Below are 23,723 nucleotides of genomic sequence, written 5' to 3'. Positions count from 1 at the left end.
ATCACATTGTTCCCTGTCATCAGATACCTGGCAAGACCTGCCTTGGATCATTGCCAAGCTGCTCACACAAGTGAAATGATTTCATCAAGCAAGCCCTGATCAGTAACAGAAAATGTTGCCTTAGGCGTTTTCTTGGATGTTTGATTTTAATATCAAAGCTAGTTCTGACCATAATGAGAAAAAACTAAGCGATTGATTCTCTTAGGCTTTTCTGACAGCAAAGAATGGAGGCTGAGAAGCCAGTAAGGTTCAGTAGCAGAAGGGGACAGGGAGCACTCGGTGACTAATACTGGTTTGAGTAGGGACTTGACTTTGAATTGTAACTCTGCTTGGCTGTTCATTCAAAGGAAAACTGTGGCTTAATGATTGCAGAAAATCAGTAGCTGGTATTATTAATAACAGCAAAAAAGTTGTTTGTGCAGCAAGTAATTTGAAATAATGTTTTTTAACTGATACTCATTTCTATTACTTAATCACTAATTAATTATTGTACTAAGCAATGTATTGATTTTACTTAGGGTGTTAGGGCACCCTCCTAGCTTAAAAGAATCCCTTATTGTTTTCTTTATATAATTAAAATGCACTGTTTATGTGTTCTATTTGTGGAAGTTGGTAGGACTGAACCTTCAGGGAGAGCTTTATGGATAGTTTAGGCAAAAGCAACCACATGTGAGCTCTGGTCCTTCTAAGGAGCCAGTCTGATGCTTTCCTTTTCAGGAAAACTCCCAGAATATCCCTTGGTGGTCTCTCTGCACAGTCCCCCTGTTTGGGGCTTTACTTGGCCCATCGGTGAAAGGAGAAGAGTCAAGTCCATGAATGCAGCTGCCGTTCTGATTCTGCAGCAGTGACCCAGCAGGCAAGGCTCTCACAGGGGCAAGTCCCTCCACCCCTCGAGGCTTGTGGGCCTCTTCTTGAAGCCAGTAAAACCAGGGAGAGGGAAGTGGTCATCCTTACAAGTTCTCAGGGTTCTACACTGACTGCGTTAACAGAATCAGTGAATATGCTTTCCTGCAGGTGGAATGAAGGCTCTGACTGCTGGAAAGAGAAAAAGAAAAGAGTAATGGATCAGTGTCACTCGCGGATTCACAGCCAACCAACCTGAGCTGTCTGTTCCTGTTTAGTATCTCTGCATCTTCCTGAAGTCTAAGTTTTACCATTTGACTCTTTCTATCCCTTTAAACAGCAGGCTGCCCATAAAATAAAATCTACTGAACCTCAGCTGAGGCTTGAGTCTGACATCTTATATGAGGCATTCTAGAATATTTTTCCAAGTTTATTTATAAGATGGGAGTCTTTACATTCATTTCTTGGGCATGTTAATTTTTTTGTTTTGTTTTGTTTTCATCTCAGGAAGAGAAACAAAAGCTGTCTTCTAAGCTGTCAGTTCTCACCTCACAAGGTCAGAGCTGAAAACTCCATGTAGAAAAATATCAACTCCAGAATGCAAATACGTTGTATTGCTACTGCCAGCTTGTGGTTGCGTGGATCAGTTGGTTTCAGCAACCTTGAGAGATCAAGATTATGGATTAGCATTTCTATAATTCCATTAGCTGTGTTCTGTTCCACGGCTTCATGTCACAGTCCTGGCCCTACTCAGTTATATTATAAATGTTTCTTCCTGGTTGTAAGAAGCATTTCCTCTGAGCTGAAGCTTACTTCTTTGTCACCTGTGAATGACTCTTCTTCTTCATCTTGGACTGACCAATGCTGAGTACTTTCCTAAGTCATAGCTAGAAAGGTTAATTTGCTTGGCCTATGTCTTGTCTATTTGGTTAAATTTTTACTTTCAGATGGTATCCTCCAGCTCAGTGGCTATTCCATCATCCTACTGAACAGGTCTGATGTCAGGCCTATGTGTGTGCTCAGTCGCTCAGTCATGTCTGATTCTTTGCGACCCCATGGACTATAGCCTGCCAGGCTGAGGCTCCTCTGTCCATGGGATTTCCCAGGCAAGAATACTGAAGTGGTTTGCCATTTCCTCCTCCAAGGGATCTTTCTGGCCCAGGGATTGAACCCATGTCTCCTGTGTCTCCTGCATTGGCAGGTGGATTCTTTACCACTGTGCCACCTGGGAAACCCCCCAAATTCTTTTGATCCACCTTGAATAAGCCGTCATGAGCCTTGCCAAGCTGTCCTGAGATACAATCACAGCCAGCGCCTCTTGGGATGCCACTCAATATTTGTAAGAGGTCAAACAAGGAGACATGGCTACTTTTAACCAGAAGTTTGCCAGAGAAGCAAAGGCTACTAGTCCCCAGCATTGACTTTAGACTTTCCCTCTGTTGGAATTCATTAAGAAATAGTATGGATGAAAACAGCTAAAGAATTTTTTCATAAAAAATATAGTTAGGAGAGACATGCCCTAGACATTAAAAATATAGTATTAAACTGTAATAAATAAGCCTTTTGGTATAATCATAGAAACAGACATAACAAGAAAAGATAAGATTAATATAGACTTAGATATTTACAATTGAGCTATAATAAAACAATATAAATTCAATAAATGGATCTGGAGGAGAAAAATAATTAACTTAGATCTTTCTCTAATAGCACTTTAGAAAATAATTTTCAAATGGATGATATGGATAAGACAGGTATACATACAAAACGAAACTTTAGATATCATAAGAAATTGTAAAAATATTTTTATCTAACATCGAGATGGCAAAGGACTTTTTAAGCACAAAAACCATGGGTGAAGATAGAATAGATTTGACTGATTAAAAACTGGATCTATCTGTATATTTTTAAAGTGTTCATATTCAAAGACAAACTATGAGAAAATGGTTATTAGGGAAGGATTCTGGGAATTTAACAGTGAAAACAGCATGGTTTTTAAATCTCCCAGAATTCCCACAAATAGAGTAGCTAGCTATATAGCAAAAAATCAAAAATCTGTCAGCAATATTTATAACAAGATTAAATAAAGACGCATACCCAACATAGAATCAGGAGGTCAAAATACCAATAGCTTCAAGATCTTCAGGATACCAGCATGTGTGGTCGAGGAAGTTGAGGATGGAGGAAGAATGTGACAGAAGCATGGTAGGCTGACTTGGTGGACAGCAGATGAATCCGGGAGGGAGTCTGCCCAATGTAATAGTGGTGAATGAGTCCAAGTAGCTCTGTGAGGAGGACTTGAGGGGCCCCAGAGCAGTTGCTATCCTGACAGCTCTTTATTTTGTTGGTTTTTATTTATTTATTTATGGCTACACTTGGTTTTTGTCGCTGTGCTCGGGCTTTCTCTAGTTAAAGAGAGCGGGGGCTACTCTTCATGCAGGGCATGGGCTTCTCATTGCGTTGCCTTCTCATATTGCAGTTCACCAGCCCTAGAGAGCGGGCTCAGTAATTGTGGCATACAGGCTTTGTTGCTTCGAGGCATGTGGGAATCTTCCTGGAGCAGGGATCGAACCTGTGTCCCTTGCACTGGCAGGCAGATTCTTAACCCCTGGATCACCAGTGAAGTCTGTATCCTGCCAACTCTTGAAAGTGACCAGGCATGGGTCTTCTCTGCGAGAATTCACAGTCATCTTACAGGTGCTAGTGGCTTTGTGCTGTGATTCTGTTGTGTGTCTAAGATGGGAAGAAGTGAATGAGTAATTATGTACATTCTGTCATCTCCTAATTCCTTGAGAACCAGGATTTTTAGCATGGAAGAAAGGAGATACAGATGTACTATAGATGAGGTTAAGTGAGTAAAAACCTTATAGTCCTGCAACTAAATTGGAAGTATCAGTATGAATGCATGAGGTGGGTGCATGTATGTGTTCAGTTCTGCTACGATATGACATATGCATTCCTAAAAATCACCGCAATGGGCAATAAAAAGACCACGGGGCTATGGTAAAAATGCAGATAAGGGTCTAACCCTCAAAAATTTCATTAGTGACACATTTTTTTAAAAGTATAGAAATTTAGCAAAAATTGTAGTTCAGTTCTATAATATAAATACCACAATAAATACGGCATATTGCCTTGAAAAAGAGTTGAAGTTTGCTTGTGGAAGTGGGCATTTGAAGGCTAGTTAGTCACTGTGAAGTAATGGAGGAAAGCTTACCTAAAATTGGATGGTAAATTGTATCAGACATGGGTGTCTGGCTCATTGTCCTCTGTTGGGCATTGGTGCTAAACACCTGAGTTACGCGATCTTTTGCAGCCTTAAATCCCGGGTCATGTTTTTCTGCCTTTGAGATGGAGACCTGAAGGCAATTTATAACACACAGCTATGTCATCACAACTGAAAATATTATCCAATGTATAGCATTCTTCTCCAGTTAAGTTCTGTGTCACTGCTGGAAATTCTTTTGCTTCTTTCTCATCTTCAGTTACAGCCTCACTTGACAGCTGAAAATTCTGGAAATCGTAGTGATGCTTGAAACCACCAGACCAGCCACCCATAGCCATAAAAGGTGCCATTTCTGCAGGATTTGCAATTTCTGTTTAAAGTCTTTGCATACAGATTGTGCTTTCTCTTTGATTGTGGAAAAGGTTATTCCTGATTTTCTTTTTCTTTTTTTCTGCTTCATGTATTCTTATACAGCTTGGTTCAGCTGGGTGCAGTTTTCTGCCTTCCTCTAATATTTCTCCAGTATAAAATTACCCATGGTCAAATGCAAAATTTGTGTTATATTCCTGTTTCTCCTTAATATACCAATTGTACTCGAACAAATTTGCATTTTCAAAACAAGCATTATAACAAAATTGACTGTACACAAATATTTTCCCCTGGTTAATTCTACTGTCCACTAAAAGAACTAAAAACAATGACTAATACTGTAGTAAAGTAGCAGTAAGCATCTGTAGCATCATATCCCACTAAAAGTAGTCAGGGATGTTTGGATGAAAGACTGATTTCAGGTCTGGTACAGGGGATACATCAGGTGAGCCTGAAACATACTGTCAACAGATAGCAGGGAAGGGTAGCAAGAACCACTAGGGTCAAGTCAGCAGGATCAGAACAAATTGAGGAAGACAGTTTGCATTTCTGATGGCTCAGCAGTAAAGAATCTGCCTGCAACACAGGAGACATGGATTCATTTCTGGATTAGGAAGATCCCTTGGAGAAGGGAATGGAAACCCACTCCAGAATTCTTGCCTGGAGAATCCTATGGACAGAGGAGCCTGGTGGGCTACAGTCCATGGGGTTCCAAAGAGTTGGATACCACTGAGCAACTAACACTTTCACTTTCAATAATTGCATAAATACATTTAAATCCATCAAATATGTTTACATCTATGAATTTCTAAGGCTATTTGAGCAAACTGATTGGTCACTGTTGGAGAAGGAAAGGCATCTTGAAGACTGACAAATAAAATAAAGAATCAAGCATTTGTCCAGCCTTTCCTTCAGGAGCTATACCACTGGGTAACCAAGTCACGACATGAGGAAACATCTCTTCATGGAAGTATTCCAACTAATAAATGAAAAAAGAAATGGTGGAATGAGAACATCACCATTTGCAACCCCCAGTGAATTAATGGATCCAGGCATTGAACGTCAACAGCTGCTCACATCACAAAAAGGGAGATGTGCAAACATTATGTGCCTCCTGATGAAAAGCACACCACCAGCTATAGTCTTGCCAAAGGGATCAAACTTAAGTCTAATCAAGCCTTTGGATCCAGCTACCAATTTGCAGGAAATACAGAGCTCAGAGGAACACATTGAACCGTTCCTTGAATATGCAATCAGCAAAATCCAGACTGTAGGAAACATTACAGGGTAAAAGGCTCAGATTCTTAGAAAGAAAATTTATAAAAATAAGAAGGAATCTACAAGGTAGAATTTGTAGCTAAAAAAATGATTTAAGACACATCTCAAAATTTTTTAAATTGACAAGGCTAAATTATAGTGTTCTAAGGGTTGTACTTTATAGTGATAAAGCTATAAAGAAACATAAGAAAGTGGTTATTGTAACACTCAGAGTAGTTGAGAATTGTGGTTCAAACAGTAAAAAATCTGCCTGCAATACAAGGAGACCCAGATTCAATCCCTAGATTGGGAAGATCCGCTGGAGAAGGGAATGGCTACCCACTCTAGTATTCTTGCCTGGAGAATTCCATGGACAGAAGAGTTTGGTGGGCTACATTGCATGGGGTCGCAAAGAGTCAGACATCACTGCATGACTACCATACACATACATACCCTGAGAAAACAAAACTATGTTGCCTGTGCAACTGTGTGTGAGGGCGGAGTCCTTCCCACCACATGCCTTTGTGGCCTTGCTTGTCCTCCTAACCTGCCTTGTCTCAGGTTATGCATAGGTTTGCCTCCAGCCAGTTGTACATCCCCACCTCACCCCCCAAAAGGCTTGATTGGTTCACCCCAGGCAGACGCTGCCATCCTCCTGTGGGCCAAGGTGGTTTCCTGGGAGGAGCAGAGTTGCTCCTTTATTCCCAGATCTCCTCTCTAAGGTTGTAAATTCTGTATTTGTTTCTTTTCCCCCTCCATCCATCCAGGAAAACAAACAAACAAAAAAACCCAAAAACAAATGCTGGGCCTGTCTGAATCATTTTCCTCGCCATCCCTGCCAGAGCCCAGGAGTCCTATTTGGCTGCTTCCTGACAAGCCAATTAGATAAAGACTGTTAATCAGAGTAATGGAGGGAGAAGGGACTGAGGAAAGGGAAGGAGGGAAGGAATGTGGCAGAGGCGGTAATGGAAGACCGAGAGCACTGCCCCTCCCTTCCTGCTCTGATGTTTTATTCAGGCTATTTGCAAATGAGCCAGTGGAAACAGCATTAGCAATAAATGAGATGCATTAGACTGCAGAGAGTGGGGGAGGGAGCGCGCCGTGCTGGTCCTTGCCAGCCAGGCTCATGGGCTCCCTATCTTATCAGACAAGGTGAGCCCTTCTCAGGTGGCTTTACCTGCTTGCCCACCTGTACTCAGGCCTTCTGAAGAGGCTCAGATTCCATTTAGCAAATAATATGAAGAAGTACAGGCTTCCCTGGTGGTTCAGATGGTAAAGAATCCGCCCGTAATGCAGGAGACCTGGGTTCGATCTCTGAATTGGGAAGATCCCCTGGAGAAGGGCATGGCAACCCACTCCAGTATTCTTGCCTGGAGAATCCCCGTGGACAGAAGAGCCTGGTGGGCTACAGTCCATGGGGTTGCAGAGAGTTGGACACAACTTTGCAACTAAGCACACACAGCACATGTGAAGCTCAGAGAGTTTTCTAGCATACAACAGTCAACCTCAAAGGCAAAGCCAATACATCAAAACCCAAAGGTTAGAAACTTGCACTCTAAGCCTCAGCACTGAAGTTGTCACACCCCAAAGGGTCTGCTAGGCAGTCTTTCCACTTTATTAAAGTAGCTAATACTCAGTTTACCCTTCACTCTTCACCAAGAACTTTCATATGCATTGTCAAATGTTTCTCATAATAACTTGGTAGTAATCGAGTTTATAAGCAGAGAAGATGAATAAAGTTAGTCAGGGCCTGAAAGTCTTCACTTTCAAGAATTCAGGTGTTTCTATAATTTAATTCTTTTCCTTTGAAAAATTTGCATAAGTTCAAATTCTCCCATGTACAAATTTATCTTGCTGTTGTCTGGTCACTAAATTGTGTCCAGCTCTTTTGCAGCCCTATGAACTGTAGTCTGTCAGAGTCCTCTGTCAATGGAATTCTCCAGGCAAGAATATTGGTTTCCATTCCCTTCTCCAAGGGATCTTTCTAACCCAGGAATTGAACCCATGACTCCTGCATTGGCAGGTGAATTCCTTACCATAATGCTACCAGGGAAGACACTCATTTACCTAAACTTAGGTAATTACTTCCTTCCATTCAACAAACAGGTACTTCATGGGCCAGGCACTGAACACAGTGGAGAACAGGAAATCTCAGTGGCCAAACAATCCTACTGTTTCATTTTATAGGTTATCGAGTTGCTCATACTCCTCTTGCTATGAGTTCTGATTGGACAAGAATGAACACTTCCATTAAAAAAATAACAATAGCTGTAATTCATTAGACAATCACTTAGTGCCAAGCACTGTGATAACTAGTTTATGAGTGCTATTTTATTTAAAGCTTTGGGTCCATATCTTAGCCCAGAGCTCATGTTTTCACAATGGTATGCTATAATACACAGTTCTATTATAAAAGGGAAAGCTTTACTTTTCCACATTGACTCCTGTCCTTTTATAGGCTCAGGGAGGCCCAAATCCCAACAAAGACACGCTTTCCACATGTGTGACCTGGTGGCATAATTCTGCCAGTATTATTTCTCCCACGTCTTTCCTCTGCACACCTATCAGCATTCTGGGTAAGGGTCTCTTCAGGAAAGGGGGACAAAGGAAGGCTAGGTTTCCTTCTGAAGCTGAGACAAAAGCTGCCTCCAGCATACAGATGCTGCTTCCTGGTGGCCAGGCCAATGTGATCCTGGGAAATTTAGATTACAGTGACACTCTCTGGGGCTACCGCATTCTAAGGTCAACCAAAATATCCCCTGATGTGCCAAGAAGGCATAAAGGAAGGGAGAGGCCTCTATCACAGAGGACCAGGGTGCGAGAAGACGATGGCTTACTTCTGAGCCTGTGGTCCTCATTGCCACGGGATGGGCACAGAGCTCCACTCCAGCTTACTCAGAGTCTGGGCTTCAACAGGATCCTGGATGACTGGAATACACACTAAATTTGAGTATGTGGGGGAGTAGCAGAGTGTAGCCCACTGATTCGCCAAGTGTGGTCTCCAGAGACCAGCAGCATTAGCATCACCTGGGAATTTGTTAGTACGAGAATTCTTAGGCTTCACCCTAGTGAAACTGAATCAGAATCTCTAAGGGTGGGGCCCAGCCAGCTGGGTTTAACCGGCCTTCCAAGCTACCCTGATGTTGCTAAGTTTGAGAACCACTGGTATAGACAATTACCTCTCCAAGCTCCGAGTCCCTTACCTCTGATACATCAGTTAGGCTGCAGTCTTGGCTGATACTTGGAAAAACAGAAGGAAGCTCTCTTGTGTTCAGTTTTCCCCTTTCCATTTTATTACTCTGGGGATGGTTCTGAAAACTCAAGCTTCTGAACAAAACCTCTCTTGCTTTCAATTTAATCCTTCATTTGCATTGCCAATAAGAGCGGGAAGAAAGAAGTTCCAGGAGACCAACTGGCTTTTAAGTGCTTTATTGTATCTGCTCAGAAGCAGGCCTGGGAATGGAAGGACCAGGTTTCCCAGCATAAGAATAAACAGGGACAAGAGCCACCAGGAAGAGGGACTCTGGGCGGGGAGGGGGAGGGGTGTCACAGGCTGGGGGTGGGGGAGATGGGGGAATGGGCACGGGCAAAACAACCATGGTACAAAATAGAAGCAGATTGGGAGTGCCTACACAGACAGACACTCTTTGCAACCCCATGGACTATAGCCCACCAGACTCTTCTGTCCATGAAATTCTCCAGGCGAGAATACTGGAAAGGGTAGCCATTCCCTTCTCCAGGGCATCTTCCCAACCCAGGGATGGAACCCATCTCCTGCATTACAGGCAGATTCTTTACGGTCTGAGCCACCAAGGAAGCCCCCAATAACTAATACAGACAGAATAAGGATATGAACATTCTCCAAATCCGAGAATCGCTGGCTGTCAGAAAGCAATCCAGCCTACCCCCAACTCTGGTCAGTCTCGTGCTTACATCTCTCTAGACCCAGGACTCCATGTATTCAGTCTGGAAAAGTGTCAACACTAGCCACTGATATTAAAGGAAAAGGCCTGATAGTGTCCATTTGTGTTCTCAGCAAGTCTTTTTAAAAATTATCTCGTATGCCAGACACAGTGCCATGAACACGAAGACAGACACCACTTCCAACCTCACAAGGTGTACACTCTAGTGGAAGAGACAGGCATCAATCTCTCAATTAAGTGTATACTTACAGCCCGTGAACATGGCAGGGGAAGTTGTAACAGGGAACCTGGCCTGGTGTCAGGATAAGGAAGGTTCCCCGGGAAGGTGGTTGGGTCTGGGTCTTAAGGAGTTAACCAGTCAAAGGCAGGTGTTGATGGTGGTGAGAAAACTGCAACAAAGGGAAAGGGCCTGAGTCATGAGACAGAGCAAGGCAAGCTTAGGGATCAGAAAGAAGAACCAAGGACGGGACCTGGACCATGGCAGAGGTGTGGCATTAGATAACACGGGAGTGGCGGGTGGAGACCAGGCCATGCAGGCTGAACAAGTTTCATTGAGTCTGTGTTGTAAAAGCAATGGAAAGCCTTTGACGGGTTTTGAGCAGAACATACTGGGGAAGGTTCATGTGTTGTAAAGTTCACTCTGGCTGCCCTGAGGACAGGGAAATACAGATGGCAGGAGGATAAGCCAGCTGCGAAGCTACTGAGTTATCCAGGGGATTCTGACCAAGTGCTAGTAGTGGAGGTGGGAGAAAGAACACAGATCAGAGAGAGAGACACGGCTGAAACCCCCGGGTCCCAGGAACAGACTGGCTCCGTCAGCCGAGAGAAGAAGAGGCACCAAGGGCATCTCTGAGGTGGCCGGACAAGGGCTGAAAGTGGGCTGAAGGCTGGATTCTGAGAGAGTAAGAGTGGATTAGTTACAAATGTAGAAGAGGTGCACTCAGAGAGGACAAGTGATGAAATTAGGGCAGTCTGTGGTGAATAAGGCTCACTTAGTGTTTATTTAGGTCTTCCCTGACGGCTCAGCTGGTAAAGAATCCGTCTACAATGCAGGAGACCGCGGTTCGATCCCAGGGTTGGGAAGATCCCCTTGAGGAGGTCATGGCTACCCACTCCAGTATTCTTGCCTGGAGCATCCCCATGGACAGAGAAGCCTGGTGGGCTACAGTCTATGGGGTTGCAAAGAGCCAGACCAAGTACAGCACAGTATTTTATTAAAATAGGTGTCCAAATTTGGACTGTGAAGAAAGCTGATCGCCGAAGAACTGATGCTTTTGAACTGTGGTGTTGGAGAAGACTCTTGAGAGTCCCTTGGACTGCAGGGAGATCCAACCAGTCCATTCTAAGGGAGATTGATCCTGGGTGTTCATTGGAAGGACTGATGCTAAAGCTGAAACTGCAATACTTTGGCCACCTCATGCGAAGAGTTGACTCACTGGAAAAGAGTCTGATGCTAGGAAGGATTGGGGGTGGGAGGAGAAGGGGATGACCGAGAATGAGGTGGCTGGATGGCATCACCGACTCTGTGTACATGAGTTTGAGTGAACTCCGGGAGTTTGTGATGGACAGGGAGGCTTGGCGTGCTGTGATTCATGGGGTCGCAAAGAGTCGGACACGACTGAGCGACTGAACTGACTGACTGAAACAGCTTTCGGCTATTCACGGTCATCTAACGTGTTGATTAGAGTCCTGTTGCAATCTTTCGGCTTTGTACATTCTTGCTTTTACTAGCAGGGGAAAGAAAGAAAAGAGAGGGGTTGGGGGACCAGGTCACTTGGTCATGTACATCTGGTGGAGAGATGAAAACCAAATGGACTCACCTACTTGGAGTGCTAGCCTGTTGTGACTATTTAGCTTACAAGCCAGCAGTCCTCTCCCTGAAGGGGAAGGCTGCATATAAATGCATTTATATCTCTGGCAACTTTCTACAACCACCCCTTAATGAATTAGTCAGACCATCAAGGCATCCAGATTGGTTCCTGAAATCATTTCATCTTCCAGGTTGTTTGCCTTTAACATTTAGAATACAATTGAAGAGTATTAATAACAATGGGATGTTTTTCTGAACCTGGGGGAAGGAGTCTGTGATAAATAAACACTAGAGAACTGTAGAAAATGAACCTAGTCAGTGGGTTCTTTCAGGCAGGTTTACAATGACTGGTTGCTCTGTCCCTTGGAAAGTCATGCAGGCAGCAGCCACCACTGGGCTTGAAGACTGCGTGGAAAAGGGAGTCCAAAACTATGATAAAATTTTAATTGTATATTTGATCTGTTTCAGGATGAACAATCCATATATATTTAGGTTTCTGCAGCAGCAGCAGCAGCAGCAGTAGTCAGGGTAAGGACAGGGATCAATCAGTACACTCAGAAGGGATAACTGAAGATAAATTAATGAAGGGAAATTTAATTCCCTTTATTTATTTCCAAGGGTGTAAGAGGGGTTAACGGAGAGGGCAATGGCAACCCACTCCAGTACTCTTGCCTGGAGAATCCCATGGATGGAGGAGCCTGGTGGGCTGCCGTCCATGGGGTCGCGAAGAGTCGAACACGATTGAGCGACTTCACTTTCACTTTTCACTTTCATACATTGGCGAAGGAAATGGCAACCCACTCCAGTGTTCTTGCCTGGAGAATCCCAGGGACAGAGGAGCCTGTTGGGCTGCCATCTATGGGGTCGCACAGAGTCGGACATGACTGACGTGACTTAGCAGCAGCAGCAGCAGCAGCAAGAGGGATTAAAGGCAGTGAAGTAGCCAGGCTCTCCAGAAATCTCTAATCTCCCATGGCATAAAAAGGGAACAAGAGAGAGTGGTTATTTATTTCTGCAACTATAGGACGACTCAGAATCTGCAGAGGAATGGAGACTCTGCTAACTACAGGCAGGGAGGGAGCCTGGGCAAGAAATACTCAGTCCTCTCTCCTCACAGGTGCTTCTCATTGGTCCATCCAAACTAGAAACTGATTATCAGGGTAGCGTGTGGCCTTGTTTCACCCAGGCAGCTTCCTCAGCACAAAGTAGGGTGGGAAGCTGTGGAGGGTGAATGAATAGGGACAAGCTGAGAGAACTTAGCACAGGAGCTGAGAGACTCAGGTTCCAATTGTCTGTGGATCAGTATGTTTATGCAGATCTGTGGATTTCACTGTCAGTGCTCCTCTGGTTTCATAAGGATATTGTTAATCCCACATGGATGGTATCAAACAAAGTAACAATGGAAACCAGACTTGCTAGCCCAGATGGGTCCGGGGTGAGAGGAAGAGGGAACTGCACCCAGCAGCACTGTCTGTTGTTTCCTCTCTAAAGTCGGCTGTGTCCCCGGCACCTGGACTTTTTTTTTCCCCAAAAGGAGACAGGGCTTGAATGATTGATGAAATCGAAAGTATAAGTTTGGGGACTTCATGTTTCCATCCTGCCTGTTGTTTTGTCCAGTAAATAACATTTCCTCTGTGAAACTTGAGCTTTCATCTCAAGTGTGTGGACCAGACTTAAGCAGAGGTTGACGCTTGTCCTGGAGAAAACCCTCTGTGCTCCTGGCTTACTTTGATCAGTTCTCTCCTATGCAGTCATAACACACAGACTCCGTTAGGACACTTTACACAGACTCCGTTAGGACACTTTCTCCTTGGCCCTATTTTCTTTCCCTCTGGGCAGCACACTCTGCAACAGGCTTTGCTCCTGGTCTTTCCTCTGACTGGACAGACTCTCCCCTCACTGGAATTTGACGAGGGAAGCCCTTGCTAATTTCAGAGCAATTTAAAGATTGCTTTTGGTGAGGCAGCGAACCCCTGAGGGCCCCGATAGAGAGACGCAGACCCGCTCCGACACTGCCCTCTGCTGGAAACTGTTGGCACTGCTCCAGTCCTCAGTGCGGTCTGTGCATTAGAGTTGTGCAGTCAAGGCCTCACTCTTCCTGAGCTGTAGATACACAAAAGTGGAGATAACCTTACTTAGAAAACCTCTCATTACTAATTCAGATGGGAAAAAAAATAGAATATGATGCAGGAAAATTTTTTCCCTGAGTTGATATAGAAACTTGTTTTTAAGCAAGTTACAAAAACCATGAGTTGATACAGAAACCTATTTCTAAACAAGTTAAAAAAACCAAAACTTACAGAAGACTGATAAATTTGACTGCCTCAAAAACAAGAACTTCTATATGAAAGAAGACACCATAAGCAAAGTTAAAACACAACAGGAGAAAATACTTGCAACAAAGGATTAGTATATAGAATACATAAAGAACTTCTACAGATCAAAAATGAAGTGAAAAACAATTCAATAGAAAAATATTCTGAAGATACAAAGTGCTAATTCACAGAAATACAAATATTAAAAAATGCAAATTTTTTTCATATATTAAAAATGTGAGATATAAATATAAAAGAAATATCAGTTCAGTTCAGTTCAGTCGCTCAGTCGTGTCCGACTCTCCGCGACCCCATGAATCACAGCACGCCAGGCCTCCCTGTCCATCACCAACTCCCGGAGTACACTCAAACTCATGTCCACAAATAGCCCCAAAATGAATGGCAAAAACCTCAGTTTTACTAGCAGTCAGGAAATGCAAACATGAGTGAGTTTTCTTTTTCTAATAAATTAGAAAAATTAAAAAGGATATAGGAGAAAAGATATTTCCATACACTACAGATAAGACCTTGGAAGGAAAGTTATGACCAACCTAGATAGTATATTAAAAAGCAGAGCTATTACTTTGCCAACAAAGGTCCATCTAGTCAAGGCTATGGTTTTTCCAGTGGTCATGTAAGGATGTGAGAGTTGGACTGTGAAGAAAGGTGAGCACTGAAGAATTGATGCTTTTGAACTGTGGTGCTGGAGAAGACTCTTGAGAGTCCCTTGGACTGCAAGGAGATCCAACTAGTCCATCCTAAAGGATCAGTCCTGGGTGTTTATTGGAAGGACTGATGCTGAAGCTGAAACTCCAATACTTTGGCCACCTCATGCGAAGAGTTGACTCACTGGAAAAGACTCTGATGCTGGGGGGGATTGGGGGCAGGAGGAGAAGGGGATGACAGAGAATGAGACTGCTGGATTGCATCACCGACTCGATGCACAAGAGTTTGGGTGAACTCCGGGAGTGGGTGATAGACAGAGAGGCCTGGTGTGCTGTGATTCATGGGGTCTCAAAGAGTCGGACACGACTGAGTGACTGAAGTGAACTGAACAGATAAGACTGTAAGCTGGTATGACCACATTTTGCAGGGTAATTTGGCATTATCTGTTATAGCAAAAATTATTCATATATTATGATCCAATGATTCTGTTTATCCATATCTTCCCCAGAGAAATCCTTATTTATGTGCTCAGAAGACAGGTCTGAGGATGTTTGTGGCAGCTTTGTTTGCAATAGCAACATGTCAGAAATAACTTAAATGACCATCAGAATGGCTAAATAAAATGTCGTTTATCCACACCACATACACACACACACACATATATGTATATATAGCAGATTTCTTTTTAAAGTGCCATATGTACTGACATGGGAAACTCTTCAAGACCTATTGTCAAGTGAAAAATAATCAAACTGAAGAATGACACACAGTATAAAAACATATATAAAAACCGCACACAAAACAATATAATTTTTTCCTATTTAGATACTATGTGCTTTATTTCTTTTTTAAATGCATGGTAAATATGTAAAAGAAGACACATCAACCTGATGGTGAAAGTTACCTCTGGGGTGGAGATGAGGACTGGAGATGGTGGTCAAAGAAGACTTTGACCTTATCTATAAGGTTTAATTTTTTTATAAAGAGAAGATATTCATGTATTATATATTTAGTTAAAACTAATGAAAACTATTCTTATTTGAAAGGAGTAGATTCTTAATCTTTATTTATAAAGCACCTGGAAATCCAGGGAATCATTGAGCTATAAGCAAAATGGTTGGTTTGTCAGGGGACCTGCTAAGCAGAGGGCACTGCGGTTGTCATGGAGATGCCTGCCTTCAATACAGACTGTCTTGTGCATCCATCTACATGTCAGACGGTCTCCCATACAGTGTCACGCTTTTAAATCTTGGTTCACAAACTCAGTATTAATAATATAGTCCTTAATGCTTAGTGAGGTTTTTGGTGTTAACATGTGACACCCTAGCTACTCTCTTATTCTCTCTCTCCATGCCTCTTTCTCTGTACCACCCTCCCCCGCCAGCCTCCTCTCTCCCTTTCTCCAGATAAGGTTGCTTAGCTTTAGAGATACTATATAACTTGTCCAAAGTCAGTTAACCAATATGTGGTAGAGTTTGTCCTAACGCCAGCAGCCATATTTTCCACCATGTAAACTGTATTACAGAATCATAAACATCCTGATAGGTTTTTAGCTTCAGAATATCAACTTCCTGTCAAGAGACTTCCTAGGTTTCTCTGCCACTCAGGCCATACCCATTTCACATGTTGCTCTGCATCAGTACGGCAGCCAGTTCGTTCTGGGAGAAAAATATACTACAAAATGAGGAGTTACTCAAGTCAGTACAACCAAGAAGCTCAAAAGTAAATACACACTAAAGAAACAACTAAGAGATTAGGGATAATCCTCAACTCAGAAGACTACTTTCAAGTATTTTTAAAGTTAATTTTAGGAACAAAACTAATCAATAATAGCAAAGGCTAAAGTCTGAGAATAATGCAAACCTTGTTAAGACTCTCATAGGACACAATGTGCTCCCTTTTCTAAATTCTAGAAATTTCTTATACTGATATGAAATGCCTCCCACTGATGCAGGCATGCTTTCACTGCTAAATCATTACTTACAGCAGAGAACACAAATGGGTAACATAAGGGATTATAGAGTTGTGTCTCCAGGCAGAGGCCCCCCAGTAGGACTCTTGGGGTCCCCTTTGGCGAGGAGGTAGGCCTCCTCTTATTGGAGAGAAGAGAGCTTTAGAGGGATGTTTCCAGAATAACTTATGAGTAGAGGGGGCAGCAAGTTTACAAATCAGAGCTGTGATTCCTTCTCTCCCAATTAAAAAAAAAAAAAGGAATTAGTCTCTATTTGGTTTATTTGAAAGCAGGTGTGTTTATGAATAATACATAGATGGGCAGGCTACACATGGACCTGAAGACGCAGAAGTCTACAAGCAAATTAGACCCAGAATGTGAAGATTACACAGTGGATTTTAAGTAGCATCACGTAGGCAAGGAGAAACCTGGAAGAGTGTGCACGCACGCACACACACACACATACACACACACGATATGCAGATAATAAGCACATCCAAGCCCCTGGCTATGTACACAAACACATCTCCTCTCAGATAATGGTAATTGAAAGTCACTAGGTTCCCATTTGAGGAGGGGGAGATAAATCAAGAAACACAATCTAAGAAAAAGATTAGAACATTAGGGTTTTAATGAATAATGTTCAGCTCAGGGAATTAAGGATATTTAAATCTTCTTTCCTGGGCTGCAACTCTAACGTTTTAAACTCAGGAGGGACTGAAACAAGAGGGACAATGGTTAGGGTAGCAGATAAGGGGTAGGGGCAGATGGCTGCCGGACTCCTGGGTCCATTCTGGGACTCCAGTCCTGGCTCCCAACAGCTGAACTCTGGTCTGCCCATGGAGGCCAAAAGGGGCTTTTCCATTTGTTCAACATGAGATAACACCGTAGCACTATAGATTAGGGAGATTAAATGTCAGCAAAAGCCTGGCAATGTAGGATCATTAACAGCAGGGTCTTAGCCTGGAGCTCTTTGGGGGAGGCAGGAAGATGTTGAAAAATGTAACCAGGAAGATGTTGAAAAATGTGCCCGTGACAGGCCTCAAGAGCCGAGGAAGGCTCTCCTACTGCTCAACTTGGTCTTCTGAAAACCTGTGGTGTCCCCAGATGAAAAGGAAGCCTTGAGTGTCACTGAGGATGCTCATCTCTCTAGCGAGGACATGCAGCTGCCTTAAGGAGGGTAGCTGGGGATCACAACAGCTTTAGCATGCAGGCATGCGTGCTCGCAAACACACACACAAATACATATGCTGCTTATCAGCTCTGCCAAGCAAAGTATTCTCAAGGATAAAGGATTTCGATCTTTATCTTGTCCAAATCCCTTCAAGGTATTGTCTCAAGACAGGACAAATTATGTTAACCTTGCCCCGTTTGAAAATGTAACTATGGAAATAATACCTCCCCACCCCTCTCCACCCCTCAAGTAAAATGGCCCACATTTAGGAGCAGAAGGTATCTGGAAGGTAGAAGGAAGCAGATTAATATGTGAACTGAAAGCACACAGACCTTTTAAAAGTCTGCCCACATTGCAGAATTGGAAAGAGATGAGCTTCTTTCCCATTATAGCAACAATACCACAAGGCGGGATTTGTTTGCAAGGGAATAAAGAGGCAAACAAGCCAAGACTAGAAGGTGGCCTGAGCACCAGAAATCCTCACTCAGAAATCCTCACTAGAAGGCCCCTCATCGGCCTGAGCAGGGCTGAAGAGGAAGAGAAAACCCAGGGGGTGCAGGCTCCCAGTGAAGGCAGGGCAAGGGGCCACCCAGAACATGCCCACCCTAGTATCTCTCTCCTGGTGGCTGGAGTCACTCATGCATGGAGCTGGGGAGGGTTGGGTTGGGTTGGTCAGCAGGTGGCTGGCCCTTTGTTCTCCCCCTGATGGTGATGGAAATATTTTCTGTCTTGACTAGGGAGCTGACGACCATTTTTCAAAACTCCCCCGGTGACTCAGATGATAAAGAATCTGCCTGCAATGCAGAAGACCTGGATTCCGTCCCTGGGTTGGGAAGATCCCCTGGAGAGGGGAATGGCAACCCACGCCCAGTATTCTTGCCTGGAGAATTCCATGGACAGAGAAGCCTGGCAGCCTGCTCAGAAAGAGTCAGACACGGCTGAGTGACTATCACAGTGGTTCCTCGTGGTGGCAGAGGCACTGTAGTGGAGAAAGAGCACCTCCTCCACGTCCACAACCTGACTTTGCATTCTGAATCCACCTGCTATGAATTCTGTGACCTTCAGACAAGGTCACACCCAGCAGGTGGAGGAGTAGGGGAGAGGTAGGCAGGAGGCCTGGCAAGGGCTTCAGAGCCTTCTAGACCAGCCAGGGGGGTGGTGCCTTTATCATGGGACACATACCAGGGGTGCTGACTCAGAAATCCTCACTCTGGCTCCCTCACCCTAGCCTGCGGGTCTCTGTTTCCTGTGGCTGTGACTCACATTCCAACACCTCTCCTGACACTGCTCCAGCCCCTCCCACACACCCATTTAGCACTGCTTGAAGCATACAACCCCATCACACAGACCTTTAATAGCAAGTGAAGTAGTAGCGGGTGTCAGGGCTGAGAGAGGAAAAAAAATCTCAATCCCCACTGGAGGGCGAAGATCATTTTCTGCATTTCCATTTAAAGGGAGAAGTGAAAAGCATGAAATCACATGCCAACAGGGAGAAAGAGTCTAAACCAGAATAGCCTCGACAGGAGCAGTCACCAGCAGCTTCCAGGTCACGGGTCCTCAAACCCATCTCCTGGGACACACAAGCAGGGACAGGCAGGGAGAAGCCACCTAACCTTCTATCCCGAGCACCACCCCGACTCTATGGCCTACTTGACATTTCCACTTGGACGTGCCCCAGGCTCTCAGGCTCATCCACTCCAAACTCAGCTTGTCATCTTTCTTCCAAATCTGCTCCTCTTCTAGGTCCCTTCCCACATCATGACTCCCACCCAAGACAGAGATCTGAGAGCCTCCCAGGACTGCTCTGTCTTCCTAGTATATTACCCCCACCTGACTGCACCAGCCGGGCTTCCCAGGTGATGCTAGGAGGAGATGTAAGAGAGGCTGGTTCAATCCCTGGGTTGGGAAGATCCCCTGGAGAAGGAAATGGCAACCCACTCAAGTATTTGTGCCTGGAGAATCCCATAGATAGAGGAATCTGGCTGGCTACCATCCATGGGGCTGCAAACAGTCAAACACGGCTGAGGCGACAGCACACACGGACTGCACCAGCCAGAGCTCCTTTGCATCTTCGATCAGTCTGCTCCGTCCCAGCCTCCCGCATCCCCACTGCCAATGGCCTTCCTCTGGCTCTGTTATCTCTAGCATGGACAGTTGCCGTAGCCTCCCAGCCAGTCTCTCCTACAACTCTCTCTTTAATCCAGCTTCTATCTTGTTCCCAGTATGATCCCCTGCTCCAAATGCAAATCTGATGATGGAAATTCCCTTCTTAAAATGCTCAAGCATTTCCCCTCTGCTATCAGGATAAATTCCAAACTCAGACTGGTGAACAAGGCCTTTATTCCAAGCCTTGCCACTTCCTAGCTATCCACCTTGATCTGCTCACTTACTCACCAACACCCCCCACCCTCCCAACTGCCCCACTTTCAGTTCTTTCCCTCAAGATTTCAGGCTCTTTCACATACTCAAGACTTTGAAAAGCCTGACTCTTTCTTTGCCCAGCCTCCCTGATGAACTCTTCCTTATCCCCCCAGACCCAGCTCCTGCATCTCCCTTTCAGCCCTTCCATCCCTGCATATCTCCTGCATCACATTAGTGCTGTGCTTGCTCGGTCACCTTTCTGCCTCCTCTCCCAGCTCTTTGAGAGCAGGGACTCGGCTATCTTCATCTTCAGATGCTCAGGCTCAGGACAGAACCTGATTCAAAAGTCTGAACAAATGTCCATGGAATGTATAAGCTGGGAATGGTTCTCTCCCGGGGCTGGGAGAGGCTGTGGACAACTCAGGGGATGTGGCAGAACCCCACCAGGGACAAGTCCTGGACTTCCTGGTCAGGGAGGACAATGAGCATGGACACTTAAATCCATCAGAATAGCAGATTCAATATAAAAATACAAATATCTTTAAAAATATCACAGGAGAGGAGTTACTGCCTGCTCCTGAGATTAGAGATTTGCTTTCTATCTGCTCCTGAAAGAGTGTCTTAAACTAGACCAAGGATTTCCAGACTTCAGGGTCTACAAGAGCCAGGATACAAGGACATCAGAAACATCACTCTATAAGAAGAAACACTTTTTTTTGTTGGTAATTATGTACAGTGACTGGTGTTAACTAGACTTATTGTGGTAATTTTGCAATATATAAAAATATTTAATCATTTTGTTTTATATCAAAACTAACATAATGTTAAATGTCAATTAAACCTCAATTTTTTAAAAAAATATTTTTTTAAAGAAAGGAAAGAAAAGAAATATTACTGCTTCACCAGGAAGCTTAAAACTGACTTCATTTACTTTTTAAAAAATTGAGGTAAAATTCATATAATATCAAATTCACCATTGTGACTATTTTTAAAGTGAAAAACTTAGTGACTTTTAGTACATTCACAATATTTTGTAACTATTGCCACTAATTCCAGAACCTGTTCACCATCCCAAAGGAAACTACTTATCCATTAAGCTATCACTTCCATTCATCCCTTCACCTAACCCTGGCAGCCACTAACTACTTACTGTCTATGAATTTGTCTGGGCTTCCCAGGTGGTTCAGTAGCAAAGAATCTGCCTGCCAGTGCAGAAGACACAAGAGATGCGGATTCAATCCTGGGTAGGGAAGATCCCTTGGAGGAGGAAATGGCAACCCACTTCAGTATTCTTACCTCAAAAATCCCATGAACAGAGGAGCCTGGAGGGTTGCAGTCCATGGGGTCACAAAGAGACACAACTGAGTAACTAAACACTCACACGTGGATTTGCTGTTCTATTTCATATAAACTGAATCACATAATCTGTGGTCTTTTGCATCTGGCTTCATTCACCTAGTGTGATGTTTTCAGTTCTGCTCAGTCAGTCATGTCCAACTCTTCACGACCCCATGGACTGCAGCACACCAGGCCTCCCTGTCCATCACCAACTCCCGGAGTCTACCCAAACTCATGTCCATTGAATCAGTGATGCCATCCAGCCATCTCCCCCTCTGTCGTCGCCTTCTCGTCCCACCTTCAATCTTTTCCAGCATCAGGGTCTTTTCAAATGAGTTAGTTCTTCATTCCTTTTTGTAACTGAATAATATTCCATTGTATGGACCCATCACATGTGTTTATCCATTTCAGTTGCTGAACATTTAGGTTGTTTCCACTTTTTCGCTATTATGAGTATTTGGCTGCTCTGAAGATTTGTGTACAAGTGCTTATGTGAACATATGTTTTCATTTCTCTTGGGTATGCAATTGGGAGTGAAATTGATTTGTCAAATGTTTAACATTTTTTGAGGGACTGCCAATATGCTTTCCTCAGCAGATGTACCATTTTACATTCCCAACAGCAATGTACAAGGCTTCCAATTCGCTCCATCTTTAAAGGTCTTAGTTGTTGAATTCCTAGTACTGGGACCTTTCCTATCGACTGTGCAAAAGTACAACCAGTTGGATAGCAACTGAGTTGGAATCTAAAATCTGCAATGGTGAGACAGCCTTAAGCCGGATCTAAGCTGATCTCTAATGTCTCCCCCCACGAATCTCACAAGATGGGCTCCTGCAGCCACCACTCGAGTTCTGTGCAGCTCAGAATCGCAAAGATGTCACATGCCCTGGCTCCTAGACCTGTTAGGTAAGGCATCTCTGCTGTCCCCCACTTACAAATCAGATGAGGAGGAAAAGAAGTGAGCCGAGATCTCATCAGCAGGTAGAAAGGAGAAGAAACAGTCCAAATCCATTTTAGTCATCATAAATTAGGGTGTTTTTTTTCCCCCACGTGGAAGCCAGAACACTGGGGAATCCTCTGGGTGGGGTGAGTGGACCTCCAGCAGGGCTCAGGATGGTTGACTTCCAGGCAAGCACAGAGCAACCTGGGGGCAGGGGTCTGCAGAAGTCCAGGCAGGTGAGGGGTGGCTGAAAGTACGTCATAGCCTCAAGGCACAAGTGTGAGGGGCAGGACAGGGCCTGTGGGTGACAGGTAAGAAGAAGGCAGGGTCCTGGCCTGCCCCCTAGGGCCCACCTAGCGTACCACCACACCTCCCCAAACTACATCTTGGCAATGAAAGCAACAATCACTGCTGGCCCCTGAACACATTCTGCCCCTCAGCTCACCCCCGTCATGCGCGCCACGGGCACACATTGTTTTCAGCTTCCTGGAAATGTGGTCGCTGGAAAACTCTGACTTACTCTTCAGGTCTCAGCTCAGGGGTATTGCTTCTAGGAATTCTTCATGCCAGATGCTCTCCAAGGGCCTGCGGGCTCCTCATCTCCCACTCGCTGCTCTCTGCCACGGCAGCCTTTCTCTTACTGTCCTGATTTAAGGCTGTCTCTATCGTCACCCCCGTGGTGAGCAGCACCCAGGTAGGGACAGTGACTTTCCCCGTGTGTGTTCCCAACCCAAGGAGATGAAAAGCCATTTTGCAATGTCTGTTCCCAGGGAGCTTGGCCAGGAATGGCCAGAGTTAGTGAACTAGGTTAGGGGTTCAAGGAGGGAACCAGCCACATGCTGAAATGACGATGCTCCAACTCAGTGTTTTGGCAGGCTATGGACCACAGGTCAAGAGCGGACCACGGGTCAAGAGCTGACCACTGCTGTTTTTTGTATGATCCAAGAGTTAGGAATAAATTTCACATTTAAAAAATTTGTTCTCATTCCGAAGTATTTCTCCAGTAGAATCATTCTCCATGCCTTAGTGTGGTTCTCTCTGCTTCCATTATTCTAAATCACTCCATCCCTGTCCATCATTGTGTTGTCATGTCTGACTAAGTCATGTCTGACTCTTTGCGACCCCATGGACTGTAGTCCACCAGGCTCCTCTGTTCATAGCATTTCCCAGGCAAGAATACTGGACTGGGTTGCCATTTCCTTCTCCAGGGGATCTTGCCAACTCAGGGATTGAACCAACATCCCCTGCTTCAGCAGATGGGTTCTTTACCACTGAGCCACCAGTGATGCCCCCAGATTTCATGTTTTTAAATGCCTGAACAAAATTTTAAAAACAAGCAATATTTTATGAAGTGAAAATAATATCAGATTCAAACTTGAGTCCGTAAATAAAGCTTTGAATGTTCTCAAATGTTTATGGAAAGTTGTTTTTCCTTTTGTTGCTTTTCCTTTTGTTATATAATTCAGTTCAGTTCAGTCACTAAGTCGTGTCTGACTCTTTGTGACCCCATGAACTGCAGCGCGCCAGGCCTCCCTGTCCATCACCAACTC

This window comes from Moschus berezovskii, chromosome 9 (genome assembly GCF_049115385.1).
Source record: "Moschus berezovskii isolate FMDL1 chromosome 9, NW_MosBer_1.0, whole genome shotgun sequence".
Lineage (NCBI taxonomy): Eukaryota > Metazoa > Chordata > Mammalia > Artiodactyla > Moschidae > Moschus > Moschus berezovskii.
Note: the sequence above shows the minus strand (reverse complement) of the source record.